The sequence below is a fragment of the Dama dama genome, chromosome 9, assembly GCF_033118175.1.
Source record: "Dama dama isolate Ldn47 chromosome 9, ASM3311817v1, whole genome shotgun sequence".
NCBI lineage: Eukaryota > Metazoa > Chordata > Mammalia > Artiodactyla > Cervidae > Dama > Dama dama.
This window is the reverse complement of record NC_083689.1, coordinates 64,149,122-64,176,120: the sequence shown is the minus strand read 5'-3', so window position 1 is coordinate 64,176,120 and position 26,999 is coordinate 64,149,122. Positions and strand designations below refer to the sequence as shown.

Sequence of the window (26,999 nt, the reverse complement as noted above, 5' to 3'; positions counted from 1 at the left end):
TTTAGTTGAATTTGACGGACTTTGGCAGGAAGTGCTTGGCATTCTGATGAATGGAGATTACTCCGTCCATCAAGACCCAGTGAAGGCCAGAAAGCAGGACCATTTGAGGATGAACCTGGAGAACCACACGGGCCTGGATAGGTAGAGGCTAAGGCATGTGTGGCAGGGCCAAGGGAGGTGAGCGAACATGGTCAAACTGTGACAGACTTCAGTTGTCTGGACTCTTTCCTGCTGTCTTGAGAGGTGACAGAGAGGGTAGCCCTGTCGGGCTTGGGGGAGCCAGTGCAAGGCCCTGTTCTGGGGGTGGAACTGGAGGCAGCAAGGCCAGAGCAGAAGGTGGAGGCTGGAACTAGAGCTGGCATGCAGGCATCCCTGTGAGAGCAGCATCTTGGAAGAACTTCCTCCGCACCTGGCACAGGGCCAGGCACATAATAACAATGACAAGGATGATAGCTGCAGTTTATGAAGTGTTTACTACGTCAGGTGCTATTCCAGACACTTGGTGTGCGTTAACTCATGTTACCCTCATCACAGCCCTGTAAGGAAGATGCTATTATTATCCCCATCTTGCAGATAAGGAAATTGAACTTACGTGACTGGCCAAGCTCACGCAGCTAGTGAGTGACTGAGTCAGGGGTCATATCCTGATAGTCTAGCTCCAAATATCACTCATATCCATAGAATGTGCTGCCTTAATGGTTAAAGTAATTACTAAACAAACAGATGAATGAGAAGGAAGGATGGGAGGATGGGAGGAGGAGAAGGAAAAGACTATCTCTAATGTCTGGTACATAGCCTGGTACACAGGAATCACTCAATAAATATTTATCAAGTGGAATAATGAGTGTGACTGAGGTACTAACTGTATAGCCTAGGGATGAAAATAGAGTCACCCTGGGGAAAGGGGTAATCCAGTACTGATCCAGATGGCTCAGGGTGCACCTACCTGCCCCATCCATCTGACAGCACCTCACATCAGGGTTGAGGTGGGGGTTACTGTCTGGACTGTCCAGAGCTGAGTTCTCTCTGCCACTAGGAGGAGAGCTGTTGTGGTCCTCAGGTGTCTGAGTTGAGAGTATGATCCTGCCTTAGTGCTTCTTTCTACAGGAGGGGGTAGGAGGCAAGGTTGGAGTGGGGTCTCTTCCCCATGACTCCAAATGGAGAATCTCAAACCCCTCCAACCTCCAGAACTGGTGAGATTGAGGAAGCCCACCAATTAAAATTATCTTGCTCCTTGTTCTGGAAGGGTAACTTCCTTTCAATGAGCCTCAGTTTTCCCAACAGAAAAAGGCAGACTGGTTGGTGGGGATGGTAGTATGCAAGGTTCACGGTGTCCCCAAATCCTCACTGGAGGTGCCCTCTCCAGGCATTGTCCAGTGGGCAGAGTCAGTCCCAAAGAGATGTGCAAATGTGACCCCACGTTACTGACCTGTCCCTTCAGACCTGTGGGACAGGCTGAGCAATCATGGCCTCCTTTCTTCCTGTCTTGACCTGCAGCCCTCACCTCTCTGGCTGCCCAGCCTGCTCTGACTGCTCTTCCTTCCTCCCCATTTCCCTCCTCCCTGGGTTCCCATCCTACTCCTGGGACATGAGGAGGCAGTGTTGGATGAGCATCCTGTGGGAGAGCTCCAGAAGCATCAGGAAACCGTCCCTTGACAAGAGGTGGCTGTGAGGGGCTGGGAAGAACTCCTGAGCCAGATGCACTGGGTGGTCTCAGGAGAGAGAGGAGTGTCAGCCAGCTCCAGTGAAGCCCCATGGTAGCTGGGTAATTGGGGGCCAGCCACTCTGAACTGGAACTGAATTCCAGTTGCCCTCTTGTAGGATGGAGATGCATGCAGTTGCTTACTCATTCATTCTTTTGACACGTATTTACTGAACGCCTGCTCTGTGCCATCCACTATTTTAAGTCCTGGCAGTACACAGTGAACAAAAGAGAGAGAGAGAGAGAAAAAAAAAATAGCACCCTGCCCGCGTGAAGCCCACATGTTAGTTGGGATTGACGAAAAATAAATAAATATGTCAAAGGGTGATAAGTATGATGGAAAAATAATTAAGCAGAAAAGGAAACTGGAGAGTGTGTGTATCATTAGGACAGAAAAAACAGTGGCATTAATATGATGCTCTCTTGGAACTTCCCTGGCGGTCCAGTGGTCAAGACTGCGGTTCCATTGCAGAGTGCATGGCTTTGATCCCTGGTTGGGAAACTAAGATACCACATACCGTGGCAGTGTGGCAAAAATATATATATGTAGTGCCATCATATATATGTATATACACACACAAACACGTATAGTGCTGTCTTCTGTTTATATGGCATATATATTTCAAGTTTACTATGTTTTGAACTGGACTGCCAGGGAAGTCCCTCAAGTTCCCTATTATGTTGAATTCTCATATGCAATTAAAAATATATAAAATCCATATTAGATGGCAAACTCAGGAACACAAATCCTGCAAGCCCCTGAGACATGTCTTATGCTAACATTCTGATTATTCAATCATTCACCACTTTAGAACCTTCATGTCCTGCTAAAAACCTGTCTACAATTTAGGATTGAGTATTTTTATGGTCCAGTATATAAAAATGTGATTTCACATATTAGCTTGTTTCTTTGAGAAAATTCTTTCCCAACTACATTAAGTGTATAGAGGGTCTCCTGTATGTGAAAACATGTTATCCCATGATTTTGAGGATAATAATAAGGATATCCTATGGCTGTGGTGAGGATTAAATAAGTTAATGTGCATAGATGCTTGTGAAGAGGCAGCTGCTGTCATTATAATTGTTGAGTTTGTTAAGGAGTGACAGGATATAATTAGAACAAGGGCCATATTTAACTGAACACTGTGTGCTGGGCACCATCCAGGTATATGATATCAAGTATGATCTTGTTTATTCCCCACAACAACTTTATAAAATAGGTACCTACTACTGTTCCCATTTAACAGGTGGGGAAACAGAGACTGAGAGAGGATAATCTCTTTTCATGGTCCCAGAGCAGGAGGAAAACCAAGCTGGTACCTGAAAGTTACCTGGCATGGTCATTGATGGGGGAAGGTCCCCCAGGGTTCAAGGAGAGCCATTTTGTACAAAGCAAAAAGCTCTTCATAATGGGTCTGGTTCTGTCATGCCCTCTGCACCCCTGGACGCATCCCTTCACTCCTGGACTTCAGTGACCCCCAGCCACACACAGGGCTGGCTTGGCATCTCCAAGCGCCCTTCCAGCTCTGAATTGCCCGTGCGTCCTAGTACCCAGGATACTGGGGGCTTGAGTCCATTCCATCGGACACACCAAATCCAGGCTGCTCACCAAGTCAGCCAAGTTCTCTGTGCGTCACGTCTATTTCTGCCCTGCTGGGTTTATAAATATGTGGCCTGGGAACTAGCTTCAGTGGAACTGGAGAGACTGAAGTCATGGCTATAAATACAGGGCAACGCTGGCTGGGGTTGGGCAGAGGGTGCGATAGAGCCAATGCCAGCCTGGAAAGTCACACCCCGGGGGTCCTGTGGGCAGTCCAGTCTCCTCCTGGACACACAAGAAGATGGAGGCCCAGAGGGGCAAGGGCATGCCTATGGCCACACGGACAGTGAGGTCAGCAGTGGGCCTGGCCCACAAGGCTCCTTCCTGATTCTGAGAAGAGGCTGCTCTTTACACATTCTACTCTGCCCAGGATCACAAGTCCTCACCCTGCCTTGGGGCTCACCTAGTTTAACAAGAGCAAGATATTATCATTTAAGTTCGTAAAATAAATCTCTACTTTTGATAAGATACTGCTTTTTATGTGTTGGAAATATTGGGGCTTTCCAATATTTCATTTGAGGAAGTGTTCTATGACTAAAAATTCAGCAAATTACTACCATATCTACCTCCCACTCAACAGGACTCCCATTTCACCATGCGCCTGGGCCCAGCCACATGCTGGAGCCCAGCATACTGACGCACAGGTCAGTTGTGGGAAGCACTTCCCAACTCTGCTCAGTGACATCGCTTTAATAGCTTGAAGTGAGCTGTGGTGGGAGTCATTACACCATGGATATAGGCAGATGCTACGAATCAGGGCTTTTTTCCCTCTAGAGTAGTTGTTGTTCAGTCTCTAAGTTGTGTCCCACTCTTTGTGACTCCATGGACTGCAGCACACCCGGCTTCCTTGTCCTTCACTGTCTCCCTGAGTTTGATCAAACTCATGCCCATTGAGTTGGTGATGCCATTCAAACATCTCATCCTCTGTCGCCCCCTTCTCCTGCTGCCCTCCATCTTTACCAGCATCAGGGTCTTTTCTAGTGAGTCAGCTCTTCACATCAGGTGGCCAAAGTATTGGAGCTTCAGCATCAGTCCTTCCAATGAGTATTCAGGGTTAATTTCCTTTAGGATTGACTGGATTGATCTCCTTGCTATCCCAGAGACTCTCAAGAGTCTTTTCCAACACCATAGTTCAAAAGCATCAGTTCTTCAGTGCTCAGCTTTCTTTATGGTCCAACTCTCACATCCATACATGACTATTGGAAAAACCATAGTTTTGACTATACAGACCTTTGTAGGCAAAGTAATGTCTCTGCTTTTTAATACACTGTCTAGGTTTGTCATAACTTTTCTTTCAAGAAGCAAGTGTCTTTTAATTTCATGGCTGCAGTCACTGTCCACAGTGATTTTTGTTAAACATTTAACTGCACACCACTGGCTAAGACTATTGCTAGTAAACCCCTACTCATGCCTGTTTGCTGGCTGTCTGAACTTGGGCTGGTTATTTTACCTCTGTGAGCCTCTGTGTTTCCATCTGTAAAGTAGACACTATAACCACACCTGCACCCTAGCTACTGTGAGAATTAGATGAGTTTGTGCCCCAAAGGGTTTCCAAACATGTCTGCTTGATAGATCACCCTAAGATCTTTTACACATTTCAGAGCCCTGGCCACACGCTAGGCCAATTTGATCACAACCTTTGGGGCTTGGTAGGTTTTGAAATTGAGGTTTGGGAACCACTCTGCCAGCACTCAGCAGCTATCCAGAGACCTCAGAGGGATGGGGACCGTGCTGACCCCATATCCTTGTTCCATTTAACTCATGGAATCTCATGGAAAAAAAAAAAAAAACCAACCTAAAAAATGGTGGGGATTTGTTTGATTATTTGTTCTGTGTAAAGGCCTAGTTTGCCTAAGACACACAGGAGGTGCTACAGAAGGTGTGGTCCTTCCAAGGACCCCAGAAGGAGGGGCCTTTGCACTCTCCGTTCCAGATGTGAGCCTGGCCACCCCACACACCACAGCAGATGGACCACAGGCTTACAAACCCCAAGGAGGCCTCACTTCATGTGGTTCTCAGCTGGGGAGATGGAGAGACCTCAGCCTGGTTCTTCCCTCCCATCCTAGAGAGAATGAGGCTGGTTCTTCTCGACCTACAGGCCAAGGGCTCACACAGCTTGGCTTAGCCTGGGAGACATCAAGCTGCTGGCTGGAAGGGCTCACATTAAGAATAGAAACATCAGTGCTTATGCCAAGGGCTTGGGGCCCCAGCCCAGCTTCCCCCCTGGACCATCACCAACAACAACCAATGATAAAAATAATCATCATAGTGCCTGACACTTATTGGCTGCTTCCTATGCACTAGGATCTAGCACAGCAAGCACTTTTAAAGGCAGTCTAGTATTCGACTGTGAGGTCCAATAGGGTGGCTGCTAGCCACAAGGGCTGCTTAGCTTTTGAAACGTGATGAGTTCAAATTAAGCTGTATTCTAGTATTCACCAAATTTGCAAGACTTAGAACCCAAAGAAGAATGTAAAATGTCTCATGAATGACTTTTTTAGATTTATTACATGTTAAAATGATGCTATTTTGGATTCAAGTGGGTGTATTATTAAGATAAATTTCTCAGGTTCCTTTTTCCCCCACCTGTTTCTTTTTACTTTTTTATTGTGGCTTTTAGAAAATGTAACGTTATGTATGTGCTTACATTTATTTCAATGGACAGCACTGGTATCAGGTTGGGAGGGCAGGCTCTCTAGGGCCACACTGCTGGGCTTTGAATTATATTCTGTGTTCTACCACTCATCAGCTGTGAGAACTTGGGCAAGTTATACAATTCTCCATGCCTCGGTTTCCTCATCTGTCAAACTAGGATAATAATAGTACCTACCTTGTGTGGATTTAATGTGCCTGGCACAGAGAAAGTACTCAGTAAAAATGAGCTGTCCAGGACTGCCTGACCCTGGGCTAAGTGATACCCTTGGGTCATCTCGTATCTCATAGGTGCTGAGCTCCTGGTCACTGGTGGTAAACAAGCAGAGCCTGGAAACTCCTTGGCAGACTGCTCTTGAGGGAGTCCCCAAGCTGAATGTGGGTAGGAGAGACACTGGTGAAAAGACCTTTGAAGATGATTCCCAGCACTGACACTGCATTGTGCTGCTCTCTGCCCCTTGCTTCCCTGGAGGAGGAAATGGCAACCCACTCCAGTATCCTTGCCTGAAAAATCTCATGGACAGAGGAGCCTGGTGGGCTACAGAGTCGCAGAGAGTCGGAGACGACTGAGCACACCCTCATGCCCCTTGCTTGATGCTCTCTGTTCACCCGCTCTTACTCACCATGTCCTCCTTTTCTTTCGTAAATCTTCACTCAACCCAATTGAACGTAACAAATGCTTTTAAGTGCCATGAAAAGCCAGCCCTGTGCAGGACACGGGATATCAGAGGGAGAGCAGATGTGGTTCCTGCCACTTAGGAGTCTAGTGTGGGCAGAAGGACATGAGACGGGGGTGTAAACAGCTATAATACAAGGTGGCAGGTGACGGGGGTCATGGGGGCCTCAATCTCTCTGAGCCTCAGTTTCCCCATCTGTAAAATGGGGCCAATGATAGCATGACCTTGTAGACACTGTTGTGAAGATGAAATGAGATGATGCAGGAGAAGCACTTTGCCCTGTGCCTGGCACGTGGACAGCCTCAGGAAGTGTTGGTTGTTACTCTGGCTCCACTGGGGCTGCATCATGTGAGTTTTGCTCCCCATTCATTTATTCAGCAAGCAGGGTTTTTTGATTTTTAATCTTTGGCTGTGCCACAAGGCATAGGGAATCCTAGTTCCCTGACCAGGGATCAAACCCGCTCCCCCTGAAGTAGAATTACAGAGTCCTAAGCACTGGGACTGACATGGAAGCCCCTGGCAAGCAGTTTTTAAACACACCCTATGAGCCTGGACTCCTGTTGGATCTGGGAGTACAGTGGGGGCTTGGATAGGTCGAGAGCAGGGCAGGGTGGCACAGGGAAGACAGACAGTAAGCCATCAGATGAAAAAATAAACCAAGTACTTTCAAAAGCAAGAAGTGATCTGTAGATGACAGAGGGAGGAAGTTCACCCCCTACTCTAGTGCAGCTGCTGTTGCACCCCTAGGTGCCAGTGTAACGCCTGCACCTAGGGGGTGCTCAATAAATGCATGTCAAGCAGACCTCAAATGAGAGGCACTAGGGAGTGAGGGAAAGAGTGGACTTGGGAGCCTTCCCCGGGGAGAACCAGACTGTCGGTCCACCAATGACCTCGCAGGCTGGGGAGGCAGGAACCAGGGCTGGAGGTCTGGGTTCAAGCTGGGGTTATGATCTTCCACCTTGTCTGAGCCACTGACTTCATGAAAACCCTTTCTCCTCAGTTGCCTGCATTCACCCACCCCTCCTTAAAGGGAGGGGGTGGACAAGGTGCTGCCCAGGGGCTCCTCCCCCACTGTGGATGACCCTGTCTGAGACTCTGTCCTCATCCTGGTGGGCCATGGGGCAGGGGTAGGAGTTGAGGCCCTGGAGAGACCAGGAGAGCAGGTGTGCTCAGGACTCCCTGGGGACCCCTTCCCTTCAGTACAACCTGTTGAAAGAGCGGGAGTCAGGAGACACCGATCTTGGCCTCTTTCACTCAGGCCTCCAACTTTGGCCTGTACATCTTCAGTGTTAGAGGCCTCACTTTCTGGGCAGCTCATTCATTCCATCTTTAGTGTCCCTTTTCTAGAGAGGTGAAATCTCCCTGCACTCTATCCTACTGAGCTTAACCCCATCCTCTGAGTATTTTCTATTCTCTCCCTCAGGCTAAACTTCAATTCCTTCAACTACTTCATACAGAAAAGAATTTCTGACCCCTTCCATCCTGTTGACCCTTGTTTACTGTCAGCCTATCTGTCAGATTCTCAGAACTAACATGACCACAAATAAACCAGGAAAATCAAACCAGCACAGATTATGGCAAGACCATCATCACCTCCCTCATTCTGGGCATTCTACCTTTATTAATGCAGCCTAACAGGAGAAAGGAGCAGTAGAGGATGAGTTGGTTAGATAGCATCTCTGACTCTATGGACATGAATTTGAGCAAACTCCAGGAGATACTGGAGGACAGAGGAGCCTGGCAGGCTATAGCTCATAGGGTCGCAGAGCCAGATATAACTTAGCAACCAAACAACATCAGATTAACTTCTCCCCCCTTCAACAGCTGTATCTCTGCAGGAATGTATTGTCCATATGGTTCACAAAGATGTCACTATGCTGCTGTTATTTTTCTGCCACATCTCCCACACCCTAGACCTCTGCAGTTGGCATTTTGAGCCCAATGGAGGACTCTGATATATGTATATATATTTTAGTTTGATTCTTGACTGAAAGGATTCTCAGTGAGTGGTGGAGCCAGGGTGAAAGAAAATAATAACCTCCCCATCACACACACACATGCAAAATGAAGTAAAATAATGGAAGGGAAACATGTTTTGTCAATAGGCATCGAGAGCTATCATTAAGGAAGCTCAGGACACACTTGTTGAGGCAGTGGCTGGCTGGCTTAACTATGTGAGGGTGAAAGACACAGGATGGTAAGGCCTAGGAGGCAGACTGAGTCTCAGGGGTCAGGCAGGTGACTGGACGGAGCTGTGGCAGAGATGCTGGAAGAAGAGGCCTGAGGGCATGGAGCCTGAGTGTGATGTGAGAGTCTGTGTGACGCTGACCCCTGCCTCTCCTCTCTGCTAAGCCTTGCTCAGCACACACAGACATCCAGCCTTCCCGGGGCCTGCAGCATCACATTGCCAGTCACGTGGTGTGGACCGCGGGGGTGAGAGTGCTGGTCTCAGGGCCTGGCACAGAGTCAGGGAGGGCAGCATGTTCTGGGCCCCGCTGCCCCGAGCCCACTTTCCCATCTGCACACCAGGGCTAATTACAGTGCCTGCCTTGTGGAGTGGCTATGAGGCTTAAACAAGTTTATCCAAGTAAGGAGCTTAGAGCTCGGGGTAAGTGCATGGGAGGTGTTACTGTAATTGCAGCGAGGGGCTGAGCTGTGTGTGTTGTGGGGTGAGAGGAGCGAGGTCGTTAAGCTGGAAGATGCTATGGAAACCCTCCGTCCCCAGTAGCCCCCCTCATTCTCAGACCTTCTGTGCCCTGCATATGTGCATGTGAATATGTGCCTTGTGTGTGTGTCTGTGAATATGTGTGTGTGTGTGTCTGTATGTATGGGTGCGTGTCTGTGAATATGTGTGTGTGTGTGTGTGTCTGTATGTATGGGTGTGTGTGTGTGTCTGTATGTATGGGTGTGTGTCTGTGAATATGTGTGTGTGTGTGTCTGTATGTATGGGGGTGTGTGTGTGTGTCTGTACACACAAACATGTCTGTGTATGTGCATGTCTATATGCCTGGATATCTGTATCTGTGTATGTGTGTGTTTGTGCATGAGTGTGCACACACCCCGTGTGGCGGGGGTTGTTGGAGTCTGCCTGCAGAAGGGCTGGGAGTGGCCCGGGAGGTGGCTCCGCCAGACCAAACAACCCGAGCGCTCGGAGCTCCAGGCTTTTCTCTGAGTCTGTTTGCTTTCTTTCTCTCCTTTCCGGCTCTCCTTCAACCGGTTCCCGCTTCCAGGGAGCAGAGCTGGAAGGAGGCCCTGGCAAGGTCGGCACGGGGCCTCCCCACCTCCCTCTCCCCGCAGGGTTTCCCACCCTCTCGCCTCCACCCCTCCAGTCCCTGCCTCGGCTCCACTTGGACCCCACACAGGCCCCTTTCCCTCTCGGAGCCTCACTTTTCCATTTCCTCCTTTCTCTCCAGACCCTTCAGGTAGGAAGCCACCCCACAGCCCTGCTGGCGGGGACAGGAGCCCTGCTGCTGCCCACCCTCTGCCTGGGGATGAATCAGAGCTCCAGGGGGTGGTGTGTGTGGCAGGTTCTGAAACCAGTCTAGGGGAATGCCTTCCCCAGGCTATGGGGCCTCTGGCCTTCCTACTTCTGGCGCCTTGGCCCTGACCAGGCATAAGTGGGACAATTTGAAGCAAAGATTTTGAGGGACCTGGTCCCTGGGGTCAGCCCAGGACCTGGCCTCAGGCCTCCAGGTTCCTACTCAGCTAGAGCAGTGTTCTCTGAGCACCTGTTGGCCTGTTTAATCACCACAGCTGTCCCACAAGGTTGGTAGGTGTTATCTCTGGCCCAGTTTTACAGAGAGTGAAGGAAGGTGCTAGAAGATACAGAGCCAGGGAACCAGGCCTGGGGGAGCTCGTGCTCATCCCTCATCTCACTGCTCACGCTCCGTGTCCCCTCCCCTCCATGAAGCGGCAATGCCATGCCCTCCCTAAGTCAGCAGAGTTATCCTCAGACCTGATACCTTTGAGATGCTATTTATTGAGTGCCGGATACAGTGTGTGCCAGGCCTTCTGTACCATCACCTCCTGACTCTTCGTGACATCCCATTTTACAGATCAGGAAAGTCAAGCTGAGAGAGGTGCAGGGACCTGGCAAGGTCCCACTGCTGTGGTAGAAGAGCTCAGGGTCACCTGATCCCTTTCTTTTTTCCTAACCCAAGAGCAAAGTGCAGCTTTCTTTTGCCTCCTGTCAATATTATCAGTAGATCTGGGTTTGACAGCTATATGTGAATTGCTTTGTCACTGCTTCATACCCTATGTGCGGCAAACCCAGGAAAAACAAGATGAAATCTAAGGAAGTAGAGCTCTCTGGCATCCCTATGGGTAGATAAGCTACAAGTTTAACTACAGTCCTCTCCCTCTGTCCGAATCCATGGCTGAGTCCACCATGGGGAATATGTTTGAACACACAGTGGTCATATGAACAGTTTCATTTTCCAGATGAGAATGTTTCCTTAGGAAGAAGTTGCTCTTTAAGCCCATGTCCTCCCTGCTAATCAGGGCCACCTCCCACTCCCAGGCCAGGCTGATTTCTCTGTAACGATGCCCATAAAACTGTCCAGGTTTCCGTTTGCCCTTGGTCTTGGGCGTAGCTGCTGGTCATTCTCAAGGCCTCTGAAAGTCACTTAGAATGTGATAAGGTCTGCAAGCAGGAACTTTGGCCATGACCCTAGCCAGCTGCTTCCCCAGGGTTTGAGATAGCTAGTCCAGCCCCCAAGGGAACCTGGGCCCAAGGAGTGTGGATGACTACATGTGGTCCATCCTTGCTCAGGGAGCTCCTCCACAAACTCACATGGTTTATCCCCCACCTTCCCTGGGAAAGCACTTCTGTAGAGGAACAAGGGGGCTTCTTCAGTGGCTCAGCAGTAAAGAATCCACCTGCATTGCAGGAGACACAGGAGATGTGGCTTCAGTCCCTGGGTTGGGAAGATCCCCTGGAAGAGGGCATGGTAACCCACTCCAGTATCCTTGCCTAGAAAAATCCCATGGACAGAGGAGCCTGGTGGGCTGTAGTCCATGGGGTTGCAAAGAGTCAGACATTACTGAAGTGGCTGAGCACATATGCATGCAGGCGTGCATGCAGAGGAACAAGAACCCTCTAGAGGTAGATGGATGTTGGTCCATCCCAGGGCAGAACTAGAAAATTATTTCAGCCTCTTGAGGTCAGTAGGAACACTAAGGCCCCAGACAGTCAGGGCACTTGCTCTGGGCTCCTTCCTCCACACCTGCTGCCTCCCCAAGAACAGGCCATGCATTCATCCCCACAAGGATGCCATCCACTTCCGTGAGCCCCCTGGATGCCCTCCTCCCACTGCAGGATGAGACAAGACAGGCAGTCTGAGGAGGTGAACTTCCTGCATCAGGGCAGTGTGTGCTAGCCTAGAGGGCTGGTGATGAAACAGATCACCAGTGAAAATCCATGGAAAAGGAGGCATCAGTCATGAGTAACAATAGCAGCAACAGGGAGCCTTCCCGGGGCTGGGGGTGGAGATCAGGGAGTACATCCTCAGTGATACCAGCTCCAACCAGCCCAGCCTGGAGAGGTGACGGTGCCCTGCCATGGGAGGGGCTGCCCGCACCCGCACATCCTCCCAGTGCGCCTCTCCTGGGTTGGCACATAAAATGCAGCCAGATAGCCAGGGAGCTGGGGCTGAATGGCAGGAAAGGCTGAAGCTAGGGCGGCCCCTCGCCTACCCACCCATCCTGACAATTCAATGCAAGGCTGAGGCCAGACAAAGCACTTGAAAATGTCAGTCAGGGAACAATCTCTTTCCCCAACTCCCTGCCTCTGACCTTGGGCACGCAGCCTCAACCTCAGATGGGCTGATCTTTTTCCCAGATCTGCCAATTCCATTCGTGGTCCCTTCCCACCCAACACAACATGACACGACACACACACATACTGTCTCCTCCCCGCCCCCTCACCCCCCCTTAAGGTAACAACTGAACTTTTTACTCCAATCACAGAATTTCAGGGCTGCTAATTTGTAGAGGCCAAAAAATGATCTACTTGGCAGATCACATTTTGGATCCTGGATAACCAGAACCCACACTCTCGTGAACATTGAAAATGGTAGAAACATAAAGAGAGCCTGTTGCCAAAATGAACAGGACCCCAGGGATCTCCTAGCAATCCTCAGTCTTCATTCATTTGGGTGGTTTATATTTTTCTTTAAATCCACTCCCTGGTTTGGATTTTATATATTTTCCCCTAATGTTGGGGGGGGGGGTGGGTGGTGGTGGTATAAATAACACACGACCTTTGTTAAAATGAAAACTGGCGGTCCCCATGGCACCATCTCCAAGTGGCCAATGCTGTGCACACCACACTCCAGGAAATACTACTTTGGTCTACACTTGCTATTGGGGGGATGGGGAAACTGAAGCCCAGAGTTAGGGGGAAGCCCATCTAACATCCAGAGCAAGGCAGTGGCAGGGTCACCCCCAGAACCCAGAGCCCAGCTCCCACCAAGCCTTGCTCTTTTGGAAGAGAAAACTCGGGTCACAGGGCCCCCGGCAAGGGGTTGCCCCTATTTGCCACAGAATCTGGGTGCAGCTGTTCTCCAAGGAACCCTTGTCCCAGTCATCCCCTGACCCCTGCGGGTTGGGGCAGCCCCATTCTGTCCTCCTGGTGCCATGGGCAAGCTCTCCCCTATCTTGGCTTGGTTTCCTCACTTCCCAGGGCTACAGTGAAGATGCCAAGTTCCCGGAGACAAGCACTCTGAAAAAAAAAATGAAGGCGGATGAGGGAGAAGAGACTGTTGTCAGCCCTTTGCTCTATGCCTCAGCCTTTCTTTCTGGGAAATGGGTAGAGGTGGTGCAGGTGTGAGGGGACTGAGCTGGGCTGGAGACAAAAGGAAGGAGGATCGTGGCTCCAGAGGACAGCAGAGAAGGACCGCCACCAGCTCGGCCAGGGTGTCTCCTCATCCCTTGAAGACCATCCCAGGGGGCAGCCAGCAGTGTCCCAGGCACTGAGTGTTAGGAAGGAGTCTGCCTAGGGCTCAGGCCACAGGAGGCCACAGGGGAGACTCATTTGGTCCTGAGAGCAGACACCCCACCAACCTGCAGACATGCTTACGTACACACACACACTGCCCACCCACCCATGCAATGTGAACACACACACATCTCATGCATCACGCACGCTCTTGTACACACGCAAATGACCCCGAACCTCCCTACCCCCAGCCATCCCTGGGCACACAGTGGGGGCCAGCCTGCATCTGTCCTCCCCCCAGTCCCCAGTCCCAGGCCTGGCGGCTTCTCTGTCCCGCTGCCTGGGAGACACATGTGGTTTCAGTTAGCAGCAGAGCGGGCATTTCCGTCCCAGACATCAGGGCCCTGCCAGGCCCTGGCCCCACAGGCGCCCACAAGAGGGGCCACCTTGGCCCCCACCCCTCCACTGGCCATCCCAGCGGCCCCAGAGGCCCCTCTCCCCAGGAAGACCCTGCTCTCGTCCTCCATGGTCTCCACCTCACCTGGAGCCGGATCCGCACCCTCTCTCTTGGGGACCGCTGTGCCCAGGCTCCAGCCACGGCTGCCCGCCTGCCTCCTCACTCAGCTCTGTCTCTAGCAGGCTGAGCAGGATGGGAGGAGGGCAGGGTGTCAGGGGGGCGGGCGGGAGGGAGGGGAGGGGGCGTGTGGAAATGAAACTTTAATAACAGAGCCCCTTTTGTTTCCGAGCATATGGGATATTTCATACATACTGAAGACATTAGCCGTCTATATTTTTAAGGGCTCGGGCTAAAGGATGAATAAATACAGCCCATATTCTCCTCGGCAAACACGCACAAGAAGAGCGCTGACTTCTGGAGCATTTCAAAACCCAAAGAAAAAACCCCTGGTGACACCGGACACTTAAAAGTAAATATGTTTCCCAAACCCCAGGCCCGCCTTGCCCCCTCTCACAGCCACCTGGGGACCTCCCACTGCCCTCCTTCCACCGTCCACTCTGCAGCAAGAAAAGCAAGGCCCTGGGGTCCAGCTCCCATCTCAAGCCTCTTTCTCAGGCCCCCCAGCCCCCAGAAGGATCCCAGAGTGTCAGAGTCCCCACAGAGCTTGGAAATCTTTACCCTCCTCATGGCCCCCAGAAAGGGGCAGGGACTTGCCTGAGGTCACACAGCAAATCAGGAGCTTGAGCCAAGGGGCAGTGCCTTCTTCTTTCAGCAGGAGGGATCCCCCACTTCCCCACGTCGGGCTGGGGGTGGGGAGACCCCAGAGGGAGGGCTGAGGTGTGGGCTGGGAGAATGCCCGCCTGCCTTTTCCACTAGAGAGCTGTTCTGGGCACCCATCCAGGGGAGACGTCAGTTGGGCTGGAAACTGGGCCGGCCCCAGGAAATCCCCTTCAGGCTGGCAGATCCCAACAGGCCTGGAGACCTCAGGTGAGGGCGCCTCCCGCCCTGAGAGCTTGGCTCCCAGCTCCCTTGTGCCTTCCATCTGTCCTCTGTGAGAAGAAAGACAGAGGCCCAGAGAGGGTCAGTCCTTGACCAAGGTCACACAGCAAGATGACGACAGAGAGAGAAATTCAACCTGCGTCTTCAGATTCTGTGCTTGCTGGCATGCTTTGCTGGTAAGCTCCTCTCCAGCTCCCTCCAGACAGGGCCCCTTCCTCCTGGTCTGCACTTTTCCCCACTTATGTGTATTCACCCCCCACCCCACACCATTCTTCTTAGAGTCTAATCTCTTCTTACCAACCATCTAACCATCCATTTAGTTGAGTAATTAGTGTAATGCTTGACACAGGAAAAAAATGCCCGTGGTAAATGTGAACAATTTATTAGGATGATATTGACTGCGTTTCTACCCTGCTCCAAGCTCCATGCCAGGCACAGGGGGCAAGCCCATACCCTCCCAGGGCTCATGGAAGAGAAGGAGACTCCTTTACAGACATCTTCTCCCCAGTTGGGAGAAAGTGAGACTCAGTGAGGTTCAGATGCTTCCCCAGGCCACGCTGGTGGTAGATAATGGGGCTGGGCCTCCAACCAGGATTTCCTGACTCCAGAATCAATGCTTGTTACCTTCTAGGGGCTCATTCATCACTTGCCGCACCCTGGTCCCAAGACTGTCCATCACTGTGTTATTATTAAATATCTCTATAGGTAATAAGAGCAGGCAGGCAGAGCAACCCCAAAGCTTCCATAAAGGAGGAGCATTGATGCAGGAGCTGGAGCCCTAGGTTCCTGGCCTCGCCCTGCCATTAACAGCTGTGTGAGGTCCCATTGCTAAGGACACGGTTTCTCTCCTCTGTAAAGTAGGAGGGAATATGAATCATGATAGTCATGTGATATAAAGGATGTGAGGGGGGATTTACCATGTACATGGTGATTTCCCTGTCTGGAATTTTGCATCATGGATGGATCCTGGCATTCAGTCCTGTCTAGGTTCCAACATGCCCCGACTGGCCTCCTTACCAGTAGGTACCCCTTGCTGCAACCCACATCAGCCCCCAGAATCAGCTTCCTGAAGAAGCCCCTTCATCTTGTCACCCCACAGTTATCCCACAGCAGTCAATGAGTTAAAGGGGCAATCATGACCTCTAGAGACCTGGCTCGAACCTGAGCCTCCCCTCTCCTTCCCAACCCAGACCCTCTACCCGCGTTGGCTTGGCATCCTTGGGCTTCCAGAAAGCTTTCCCTTCTCCAAGTGATCAGCACGCCCATCACCTGCTCACCACTCCTGCTTCTATCATCAGTTTACTGATGTGAAGGTCCACGAGCTTCAGAGCACAAACTTGCTACTCTTTACTGGTGACAGCTCAGAGGCGTTTTTAGAAGGGGAGCTTCCAACAAGTTCTTGGCTGGGTTCTTTTAGGTAGGAAGGTTTCCAGGCAAGTGAGAGGTGGTTGCCTCGATGCTCATTATTTCATAAGATGGACAATAAAATAGCCTTTGTATTTCATGGGAAACTTACTCTGTGCCAGGTACTCGCTAGTGTTTCAGACGCATTATCTGCTCACTCCTGACACCCTAACAATGGCAAGAGGAAGGTAAGGAGGCTAACCTGTTGGCCTGAAGCCCTCTGCCTGCACGGGGCATAGTCACACTCATGCAGGGCCTGCTGGCGCCGGCCTGGGCTCCTCACTGCCTTTTGGGTCAGTGTTTTCCATCCCTGACAGTGTGGGATCCGGAGGAGTGACATTTGGCCTCAGACTCTTCAGCCTCCTCACAGCAGCATGGAGCTCGGTGATTTGCTCTTAACCAGTGTGAGTCAACTGGCTGGACTGATCCTGCTGTGATTTTCTGATGGAAGGAGGTGGCATGTCTGCGTGCATATGTGCGCTGCCTCTCCAGCCTGGCGAGGCTTGCCCAGCCCACATGGAGTGTGCTGGGGCCATGTCTCCTGGAGGGCAGTGGGCACTCACATGTGATCCTGGGGCTGCTGAGCATGAGGGTTTTGACCCACTGGACTTCCAATCCAGGCCTGTTCAACCTGGTGGTCCCTGCTGCCAGGAGGTCACTATACTGATGGGCACAGAGCTCAAGTGCCTGGAGCGCAGGGCTCAGTGACCCTCCTTCATACGTGGGTAATGAGGGGTGGGGAGCCCTCATGTCCAGGAAAACATTTCTTGAGCAATGAGCTCAGAATGAGGGGTATTGAAGGCAGACCTGAAGAAATAGGAAACCTCCAAGTCCACTGCCCCTCATTGACCCATTTAGCAGAAGCCACAGGAAGGGATTGTCTTTTCTGTTTTTTTCTGGTTGCTCAAGCCAGAAGCTTTATTATTTATTTTATTTTGGCTGTGCTGGGTCCTCGTTGAGACAAGGGTTCTTCATTATGGTATGCAGGTTTTCTCTAATTGCAGCACATGGCCTGTGGGATCTTAGTTTCCCTACTAGGGAGCAAACCCACATCCCTTGCATTGAAAGGTGGATTTTTAATGACTGGATGCTGAACCACCAGGGAAATCCCTGCTTTTTTAAAAAAATTTTTGAGTATCATTGCTTTACAATATTGTGTTAGTTTCCATTGCACAGCAAAATGAATCAGCTACACGTATATACGCATCCCCTCTTTTTTTAGATTTTCTTCCCATCTAGGTCACCACAGGGCATTGAGTCCCCTGTGCTACACAGCAAGTCCTCCCAAAGAGGCTATGCCAAGACCTAGGACTGGGTTCCCAGGCCTTGCTGTTGCAGCTCTGCATGTGAGCTGCAGGCATCCTTTACCTTCCAGGGTGCCCTGTTAGGGATCAGAGTGTGGAGAGAAGGCACGAGGTTTGCTACCCTTACAAACACCGCTGAGTGGACACTTGGCTGAATCAACGATGTAAAATTCACACAGCATCTTCCTTCCCCTTTAAGCTTTTATGCACTGATTTGGTCTTAACTTCTCCTAGGGCAGAGAAGGAGGTGGCAGCCCCTTCTGAGTGTCCAGCTCAGCAGAACACTGCCCACTTGGCCCAGTGTCTTTGGGGCCCCAGGAAGGGCCCTTGGGCTGTTTGAGGGGTAGATCACAGACCCAGGAACCCCCATCTCTGGCAGAGCAGCATTCACCAGGGCCCCCTCTGACACATGATCCGTCCTGATCAGATCACCGGTAATTGAGTTGCTTTGGGGGGTAAATTCCATCCAGATGTGGAGGGCGGGGTGGACTTCCTGAGCAAAGCAGAGGCGGGGTACTGATACACGGGGGCATGCAGCCAACTTGCCAAGCACCCAGGAGGCCTGGGATACAACCCCATCTTCTGAAAAGGCCAGAAGGAGAATTTCAGGGCCAGGACATCTGAATCCAGCCCCCTGTAGCCGGCAGTTGGGGAAACTGGGGCCTGGAGAGCTTAGAGAACAGAAGGGACTGGTTCAGCCATGACTGGTGAGTCCCAGATCTCCTAAATCTAGGGGGTTTTGCATAGAAGTAGGCAGGGTAGCCCCTTCCCCAGAAGTTCCCATCAACCCTTGAGTTAGGAGGTCAGAAGTGGGGGTCAGGAGGTAAAGCATGTAGGGCTCACCTCCAGCTCAAACCCCTAAACCAGGGAGAGGTCTGTGTTCCATCTGCGGGGATTGGGGCAGGCAGAGGCTCCAAAGGAAGCCCTCCCCTCACCACCCACCCCTGCAGGCAGCCGGAGAGCCTGTGGCCGGGACCTCCTCCCCCAGGGGAGACCCCTCCACGCGTCTCTCCTTTGACCTCCTCGGGCCACATACCTTCCTGGCTCCTTCGGGCTGACTTACTGGAAGGCAGGAAGAGGCCAGCCAGCCGTGGGGGTGGGGGTGGGGAGTGGGGGTGGCGGGCACGAGAACTTGGAGAGAATGAGAGGAAATGAGGGGGGGGATTGGGCTATGGTGGGGGGGGGGGGGCGGGCTAGATTAAGAAGGGAATTTTTTTCCTCCTGCCTCATGTTTTGGCTGCCTCAGTGTGAACATGTCTGGGCGCCTTATCGCAAAGGCCAGCATGGTCTGCAAGAAAGAAAATAGTGTCTGCGGCGAGAAAAATTACATCTTGATAAAATATCCCTTTGGAAAGGCGTTGTGGGTCTCTTATCAGCAGGCGGCTGGGTCCCACATACCTCTCGTCTGACGGTCCCGGGGCTGCAGCCCCCTCAGCTTCTTCCTCTTCCCCTGCCCCAGAAAGTGGTCTGTGCCGAAAATCTCTGGGCAGTCAAGGTACCCACGTTCTGTCTCTGATGCCATGTGACCTGGGCCAAACCCCTTTCCTTCTCTGGGCCTCAGTTTCCCCTCAGTAAAGGGCAGGGAGGGATGCACGAGCCAGATGTTTTCTAAAGATCCTTTCAGCATTAACACTTTGTGATACTGACATTTTCATACCGTGGGGTTCTCTGCATTGTGAAAACTTCCAGCTTTCACCCAAATGCCATCACACGCTAAAAACTGTGCGGATCCCTTTCACTTCCATTAGACACATGAAGCTCTCATCTAAACCCCAGACAAAGCTACCCAATCCAGAGTCTGTGCAGCTGAGAAATGGGTCCTTCCCAGCTCTTACCTGAGAAATCCCGGAAGAGCACAAGGCTTTCATTTCTTTTTAGACACAAATATTTGCTCCTCAAAATGTTTCCTACATAGAAATCCACATGGAAAACAGACAGGTGAAGCCACCGTGGCTTTTCTGGCCCAGGCCCCATCTGCCCCACCCTGGGAGCCTGCAAACCAGTGTTACAAGTGGACTAAGGTCTGGACACAGCCATGGAAGTCCCGGTTTGGCCACCACCTTGTTGTATGAACTTGGAAGGCCCTTTTTTGTTTATTTGTTTATTTGGCTGTGCCCGATCTTTGTTGTGACATGTGGGATCTAGTTGCCTGACCAGGGATTGAACCCAGGTCCCCGGCATTGGGAGCATGGTGTCTTACCCAGTGTACCACCAGGGAAGTCCCTGGAAGACCCTTTTGCCCTCTCTGAGCCTCAGTTTTGTCATCTTAAAAAAGTTAGGGGAATAATACTTACCATGGTCACCGCACTAACCACCTCACAGTTAGAAGGTAAACTAAATGGTAAGTAGGGAGTGCTCTGTAAACCCTAAGAGCTCTTCATTACCATCACCATTCCTGAGATATTGGAGTCTGTAAATGTGAGACCTGCAGGCCTTTCAGAGACCATCTGTCCTTTCTCATACAATGGGGGAAGCCAGGCCCAGAGGAATGGGAAGGAACTTGACAAAGTTGTCGTGAACCAGGGGCAAGAGGAGAGAGACAGGGAGGTGGAGGAACCCCCTTCTTCCACCACCTTTGAAGTAACAGTTTCCGTCTGTCTGGAAAGCCTGTTCACAGACTGGAGTGAGCACTTGTTGATCTGTAGAGATTTTGCCCACCAGACAGTTGTACTCATTGGACAAACTCCAGGAGATGGTGAGGAACAGGGAAGCCTGGAGTGCTGCAGTCCATAGGGTCATGAAGAGTCGGACCATGACTTGGCAATTGAAGAACAAAAAAGAGATTTTACCCAGCTTGGAAATTCAATTTGAGCCCTCTGAGATACTCAGAGTCTGGGCTTTGCCCTCTTCAGCCTCCTGGCCCTGCAAGGCAGGGATGGGCAGAAAGCCTCTTTGTGTAGAAACCAAGCCCCAGCTCTGACCCATGTTTCTGTTCCCTAAAGACTTGCCCCTGGCAGAGAAGCCCCATCTGCACTCCCCAAGCCCCACCCTGCCGCCCTCCCCTGCTGCCTTCCACATGGCCCTCCAGCCACGAGTCTTGGCCTGCTCACAGGATTACACAGAGCACCTCCGTCCCCCGGTCCTCTGGGTGGCAGGGCGTGGGCCCCCACACTTGTGAGAGTCCGCAGTAGGCTGAGCAAAGACAGGGCCTAGGCCATCAACTCTGTGCAGGCTTCCTCCCTCCTCCCCACAGGGACAGCCCCTGCCCCGTACCTGAGTTCACCGAGCACCCTGGTTTGTCCTGCTTTGTCGTTGCAGAGCCGTGCCCTGCCAGAGCTGGCAGCCCCCTCAAGGCCATGACTGGCCATATGCAGCTCCCAGACCACTGTTGCACTGTCTGTATATGGCTTGATTTCCCTCTGGACCCAGACACTGCCTCAGAATCCTTATCACAGAGATCCAAGCCAGCACAGCACCAGTCAATCAGAACGGACACAGATGTTTTTACCTGTAAGAATAGGCCAGTGCATTCACAGTGCATGAGGCAAAGATTGAAGGCCCAGAAAGGAGAGGACACTTGCCTGAAGGCACACAGCAAGTTGGGGACCGAACAGGGCACAGAGCCCAGGGCTCTCCTGCCGCCCCTGCAGGCTGAGCATCTGCAGGAAAGGAACTCCTGTCCGTGTGCTGGTGTGTGTTCGCCTCAGCTCCCAGCATTGCCCACACACAGCCCCTTTCCTTCTCCTTGTCCAGGCATTGTCTCCACTCCCAGGCCCTGTTTCCCTGCAAATGGGGAAGCCAGAAACCAAGCCGTAAGGGGCGCAGTTCAAAGAAATGGGTCTGTTCAGACTCCAGTAGGCTGTCATCATGGATGACAAACCTCTGAAGGACTGTCACGGGACAGAGGGAGTCTACAGGAAGGCAGATTTCTGTTCAGGCTAAGGAAGAGATTTCTCGCAATCAACCCTGCCCAATGATGAGAGATTCCTTAGGAGGTAGTGAGCGCCCCACCACTGGAGAAATGCAAGCAAGTTTCAGATTTCCACATAGGGCAGGCGGGGGTGGTGTGAGAGGAGGGGCCCTCAAAAGCCCTTTTGTACCCTAAGAGGGTGTGATTTGGGCAAACGCACACAGTCACTCATACTCACAAGCCACAGTCATGCCAACACAAGCCCCTCTGTCCTCTGAGAGCAGAGTCAAGGCTTTATTCCTAAGGAGTGTTCTCTGTCGCTCAAGCCCTGGGCCGGTCGGGGGGAAGGGCCCTCAGAACCCCGAGATCGCTGCCATGCCCTCGCTGGCCCTAGAGTCCTGCCCAAATGCCTCCCTCTCCTCTGGGAGCCTTTCAGAATTTCTCCCAGCCACAACTCTCTTCCCCACCTCCAAATTCCCACACTAGTATGTTTTGTCACTCCAATTCCACCTTGAATCAGAACAGTTCTTCTCAAGATTATTTTTGGTGGCATAGGGACACCGCATGCAAACATCTAATCTCTCAGCAGTGAGAAAGTTATTCTTTTAAAAGAATATCTTACGTTCATTGAGGATAGGGTTGCCAGATTTAGCAAACAAAAATACATAATGCCCAGTTGAATGTGAATTGCAGTTAAATAGCAAATAATTTTTTTAGTCTAAGTATGATCTATAAAATGTTTAAGATATACTAAAAATACTAGTGATTGTTTATCTGAAACTTAAATGTAACTGGGCATCTTGCATTTTATCTGGCAGTGCTAATCTAGGAAAAGGTCTTAGTTGGGTGTTAGCCCTTTTTTAACACAGTTCTCATACTTGCTAATCTTCCCTTTTATTTTTTAATCAAAGAAAGAACAAGTCTCAGGCGCCAGCTAGAATTTAACATTGTTTATTGTACTCCATTTATATGGTTATTGTGTATGACAAGTGATACAGGTCTTCCATTTACAGTAGCATATATAAAGTTCCTTTTAAAAAAATATATTCAAGTTTTTTAAAGGTGAGTCAATTTAAAGGAAAAAAGTTGTGTAAGTCAAATCACAGGCTAAACTTAGATATGGCCAAAACCAGGAAGGTGCAGCCCATGGATAAGTCCTGGGGCTGCCTGAGAAGGTGCTTCCTCCTCCCCCATCTGCGGGCTCCCAGGGGCAGGGATCCTCCTTTCCAGGCTCAGGCCTCGGTCCCCTGTTGGCACAGGCTTGAGGATGGAATTCTCCCACCCTCAGGGCAGGCCCTAGGGAAGTGCAGAGGTTTGGTCTGCCTGTGGCGAAATTCTGGGGTAGAGGTTTCAGCCCATCTTCCATCACTGAGATCCCCAGAGCCCCTTTATACAAAACAGCCTCCCCAGTCCGGGCTCCACTTCAGAGAGGCTGTTTCTGTGGAGGCAGCCTCCAGGGACTTCTCAATGTGTTTCCAAGTCAAATCCAAACCTTTTCAGCTGTGCCAGGAAACTGCTCCTCCTTCCCCACTCTGGCTGTCTCCTGGAGTCGGGGCTGGGAGTTGGGGCTATAGGGCCTTGTCCTCCCACACGCCCCTTCCCCAGACCTCCCACCCCAGGCCCACACCCCCAGCTGAGGCTCAGAAGAGAGCCTTGAATTGGAGCTGGGGAGTTGGGAGAGGAACACGGAAGGACTTAATTCCCTGGATGTCACTGATGGCCCCAGCTCTTCCTCAGAGCACAACTGGGCAGGACTGGGGACCTGTATTAGCAAGTCAGCTTCACACTAGCCTCCTCCCCTTAGAAAACCCTTCCCCGATCTTTTTATCATCAAGTGATAAGAGTTGTGTGTGTGTGTGTGTGTGTGTGTGTGTGTGTGTGTTTTGAGACTCTGTGTCAGGCATTTGAGCTAAGTACTTTTGTGAGTCTTCTCATTTCACCCTCACAAGGACCCTCTGAGATAGGAAATATCTTTATCCCATTTTAGAGAAGAGAAAGTTGAGGCTCAGAGTAGTTAAGTAACTTGACCAAGGTTAACACAGCAAAAAGGAATGAGCCCAGGATTTGAACCAAGGCAGGGTGACTATAGACACCTTCACCGAACCACCTCCCTCAGCTGCAGGGTATCAGCACCAGAAAGTTCCTAGGAAGCAAAGTGGGAACCTGAGAGACCAACAACCGAGGGGCTGCCCTGCCCCCCTGATCCAATAGGAATCCCCTCCACCAGCATCGATCCACCGTCACCAAATCGCTATGTGGCCTGGGGTAGCCCTTGCCCTCTCTGGGCCTTGGGGTCCCCTGGACTCAGTGACAGGGGCCTCGGTCAGGCTGTGATGGTCCCTCCACCCTCCCCCAGGAGCCTTCGGTCTCAGTGTCCGTGGATCCAGGGGACCACATTGGCCAGGGCAGGCCAGGGACCATCTCAGCTTGACTCCCCTCTTGATCCTCAGCAGAGATGCTTCTCCCAAAGGCGGAGGCAGGCTGGGCCCAGACATCAAAGGGCCTGCACTGCTGGTGCTTTGATGCAGAGCCTTGTAAAGTAATAGGAAACATGAGGATGACAGTGTGCCCAGCCCCAAGTGCAGGCCTTGGAAAAATGAAAAGAAAAAGCTTTTGGCAGCCCTCTGCACGGGCTTTGGCTGAACTCGCGCCCCTCACAGCTGCCGGCAGCCTGTCCTGTCCGTGCGAGGCTGTTTGCAGCCATCCCACGGGGTGGGGAGGTGTGGATCCTGTGCACGACCTCCGGGCTGGAGGCCTCCCCCCACAGCCAAGGGACATGTCATCAGGGGCCCCTTTCTTTCAGCCTCCAGAAGGCACAGCAGATAGCAGAGAGCTGGGAGCTCACAAGTTGACCCTCATTTGATGATCCTTTAGCCCATCTCAGACCTCGAGATTGTGTGGCTCATAATCCAATACCTTGCTATTTCCATCCCTGTCAAATGTGTCAGGAGCAACTGACCAGACCGTGGAGGGCTGTCATCCCTCTGCTTGAGACCTTTCAAGCAGACAGCTTGGGGGTGTGTCCTGAGTGTTGAATGCATGTATCCTTTGACCCAGCAGTACCATGGCTAGGAATTCATCCAACGTAAACCAGCCTATGTGCTCAAAGTGGGGAGGCACAAGGATATATTCATTGCAGGACTATTCGTGTAAGTGAAAGGCTAGAAAACATGTCACTGTCCATCGGTAGAGACTAGGTACCCAAGTACAGTGTGTGCATGTAGGCAGATGGCACCTGGTGCTCAGATCTGTACTAAGAAATGATGTGTAAAACATACAACCCAGCAGAATGGGCAGGGTAGGTTTCCACTGTGTGAAAAGGAGAGATGGATACATTGGACAAATGTGGCCTAGACTCTCTCTTCTTGGCAGTCAGGGTGGCTTCTAGGGAGAGAACTGGTGTCAGAGAAGAGAAACTTATTTTTATTTTTACTTAACATTTAATTGTACTATTTGCTTTTTTTTTGTTTTTACAATGAATGTGCAACTTAAACTATTTTAGTGTCAAAAAAAACATGAAAGCCTTAAAAAAAAAAAAAAAAAAAAAAGATTCCTTATTCTAGGGGATAAAGTCCAAAGGCCTCAACCTGACTTTATGGCCCCAGGAGCCCTGTGACAGCTGCCCCAGCCTCCTCTTCTTTCCTCAGACCCTTTCCGCTCCGCATCCCACCCCACACCTCTGCCACAAGGCATGTGGCTAGCTCCTCTCTCTCTTTCTCTCTTATACACACACACACACACACACACACGCGCACACACACACACACACGATTCCCTCCTCCCCTTACTCCTACAGTCCTCTGTCTGGGGTCACACACACACACGCATGCACGCACACAGACGTGCACGTGCACACACACACATTCCCCTCCTCCTTACTCCTACAGGCCTGTGTCTGGGACGTCTGAGTCCACAAAGCCCCTTCTCTGCCTTCTAGGGAGGGAACTAGAGACAGAGAAGAAGTTTATTTTTTACTAAACATTCAGTTGTACTATTTCCCTGGCCTGTACCTTGGCCTGGGCCTGGGCCAGGCAGCCCAAGGCTGGCTCTAGGGGTGTTCGCCTCCACAGAACACACTCCCTCCTCCCCAGCTTTAGGGCTGCAAGTGCAGGTGTCCATGAATATGAGGAAGTTCCAGGCAGGATATGTGGAGCCAGAAACTCATGGAGGGGCCTTCCACAACCTGCAGCCCCCTGGGTCACACCTGAGAATAGAAAATCGTACGCTGAGGTACGGCTGATGGCCAGGCCGACTCAAGAGGGAGAGACTGGCTGGTCCTCCCACCCCAGACCTGGGGCCTCATGCACCACACTCCCAGGGTCTTGGAGTCCACCCTGACAGCCCCACTGGGCTTTGAGGAAGGTGTGGGAAGGTGTCTGTACCAGGCCTGACAGAACCCAGTGGAGAGGCTGGCCTTCCCAAGAATGCAGAGGAAACCCGAGATTTAGCAACCTCTGCTTTTAAAGGGAAACATGGAGGCCCAGTGACTTGTCTCAGGTCACACAGAACCCAGAGGAGAGATAGGACTGAAACAAGCGATTTTAACCCCATTTTTGGAGGCTGTTTTTGTGTGATAGAGAACGGACTTAGGGTCACCAGATTTGCTGTGTGATCTTGGACAAAACTTCACCTTTCTGAGCCTGTCTATCTCTTGTAAGAGGGGATTGAGTTCTGTAATTGCACCTTCTAATTATGATGCTGAGCTGTTTTATTCTAATGATATAATAAATAAAAAGCATCTGAGTTTGGCAATCTAGAGTTTTATAGTTCTACCCAACCGTCCTTCTGTTCATGCTTCTGTCCACCCACCAATTCATCTACTTCCAAATCCAGGACACATCCATCCACCTATCCCTCCATCTATCTACCCATCTATCCATCTATCCCTTCAACCATCCATCCATCCACCCATCTACCCATCCATCCATATAAACATACAGACATTCATCTACCCATCCACCCACCCATTCACTCAACAAATGTAGGTTTTTACTATTTTCCAGGGCTGGTGGGTACACCAATGAACACAACAGACACATCTCCTGCCCTCCCAGGGCTTGCAGCTAGAAGGTACACAGTATCAACCAAATAATTCTGCAGAGGAGAGTTTAATCACCAGCCATGCTAGGAGAAGCCCCCGTTCTATAAGTGCTATTCTGGAGGAATTTGGCTGCACTCCAGCGTGTGGTGGAGTTTGGAGGCAGGTATCAGGGCAGGCTTCCCCCAGGAGGGGTCACCTGAGCCAAGACCCGAAAGAGGAGGAGGTGCTAACTAGAAGACAGGAAGCAGGAGTGGAGTGTGACCCCACAGGCTGTGGTTTAGGGGGTTTCTGCCTGAATCATTCACTGTTTCTGCAGTGTGAGCCATTCTAAGCCTGTGACCTGGGGATCTGGCTGAGCACCTCGCAGTGCTGGTCT

General features: G+C 51.2%; 1 protein-coding gene across 2 annotated transcripts in view; it reads right to left on the bottom strand.

Annotated features, from left to right (window-relative positions):
* The window catches only part of SYNPO (synaptopodin), a 56,893-nt gene extending 42,699 nt beyond the window's left edge, over positions 1-14,194 (bottom strand). For both annotated transcript variants that reach the window (XM_061151743.1, XM_061151744.1), the window contains exon 1: positions 14,110-14,194. The gene's annotated coding sequence lies outside the window, so the exon portion shown is untranslated. The remainder of the gene's footprint in view (positions 1-14,109) is intronic.
* Positions 14,195-26,999: the final 12,805 nt, after the last annotated feature.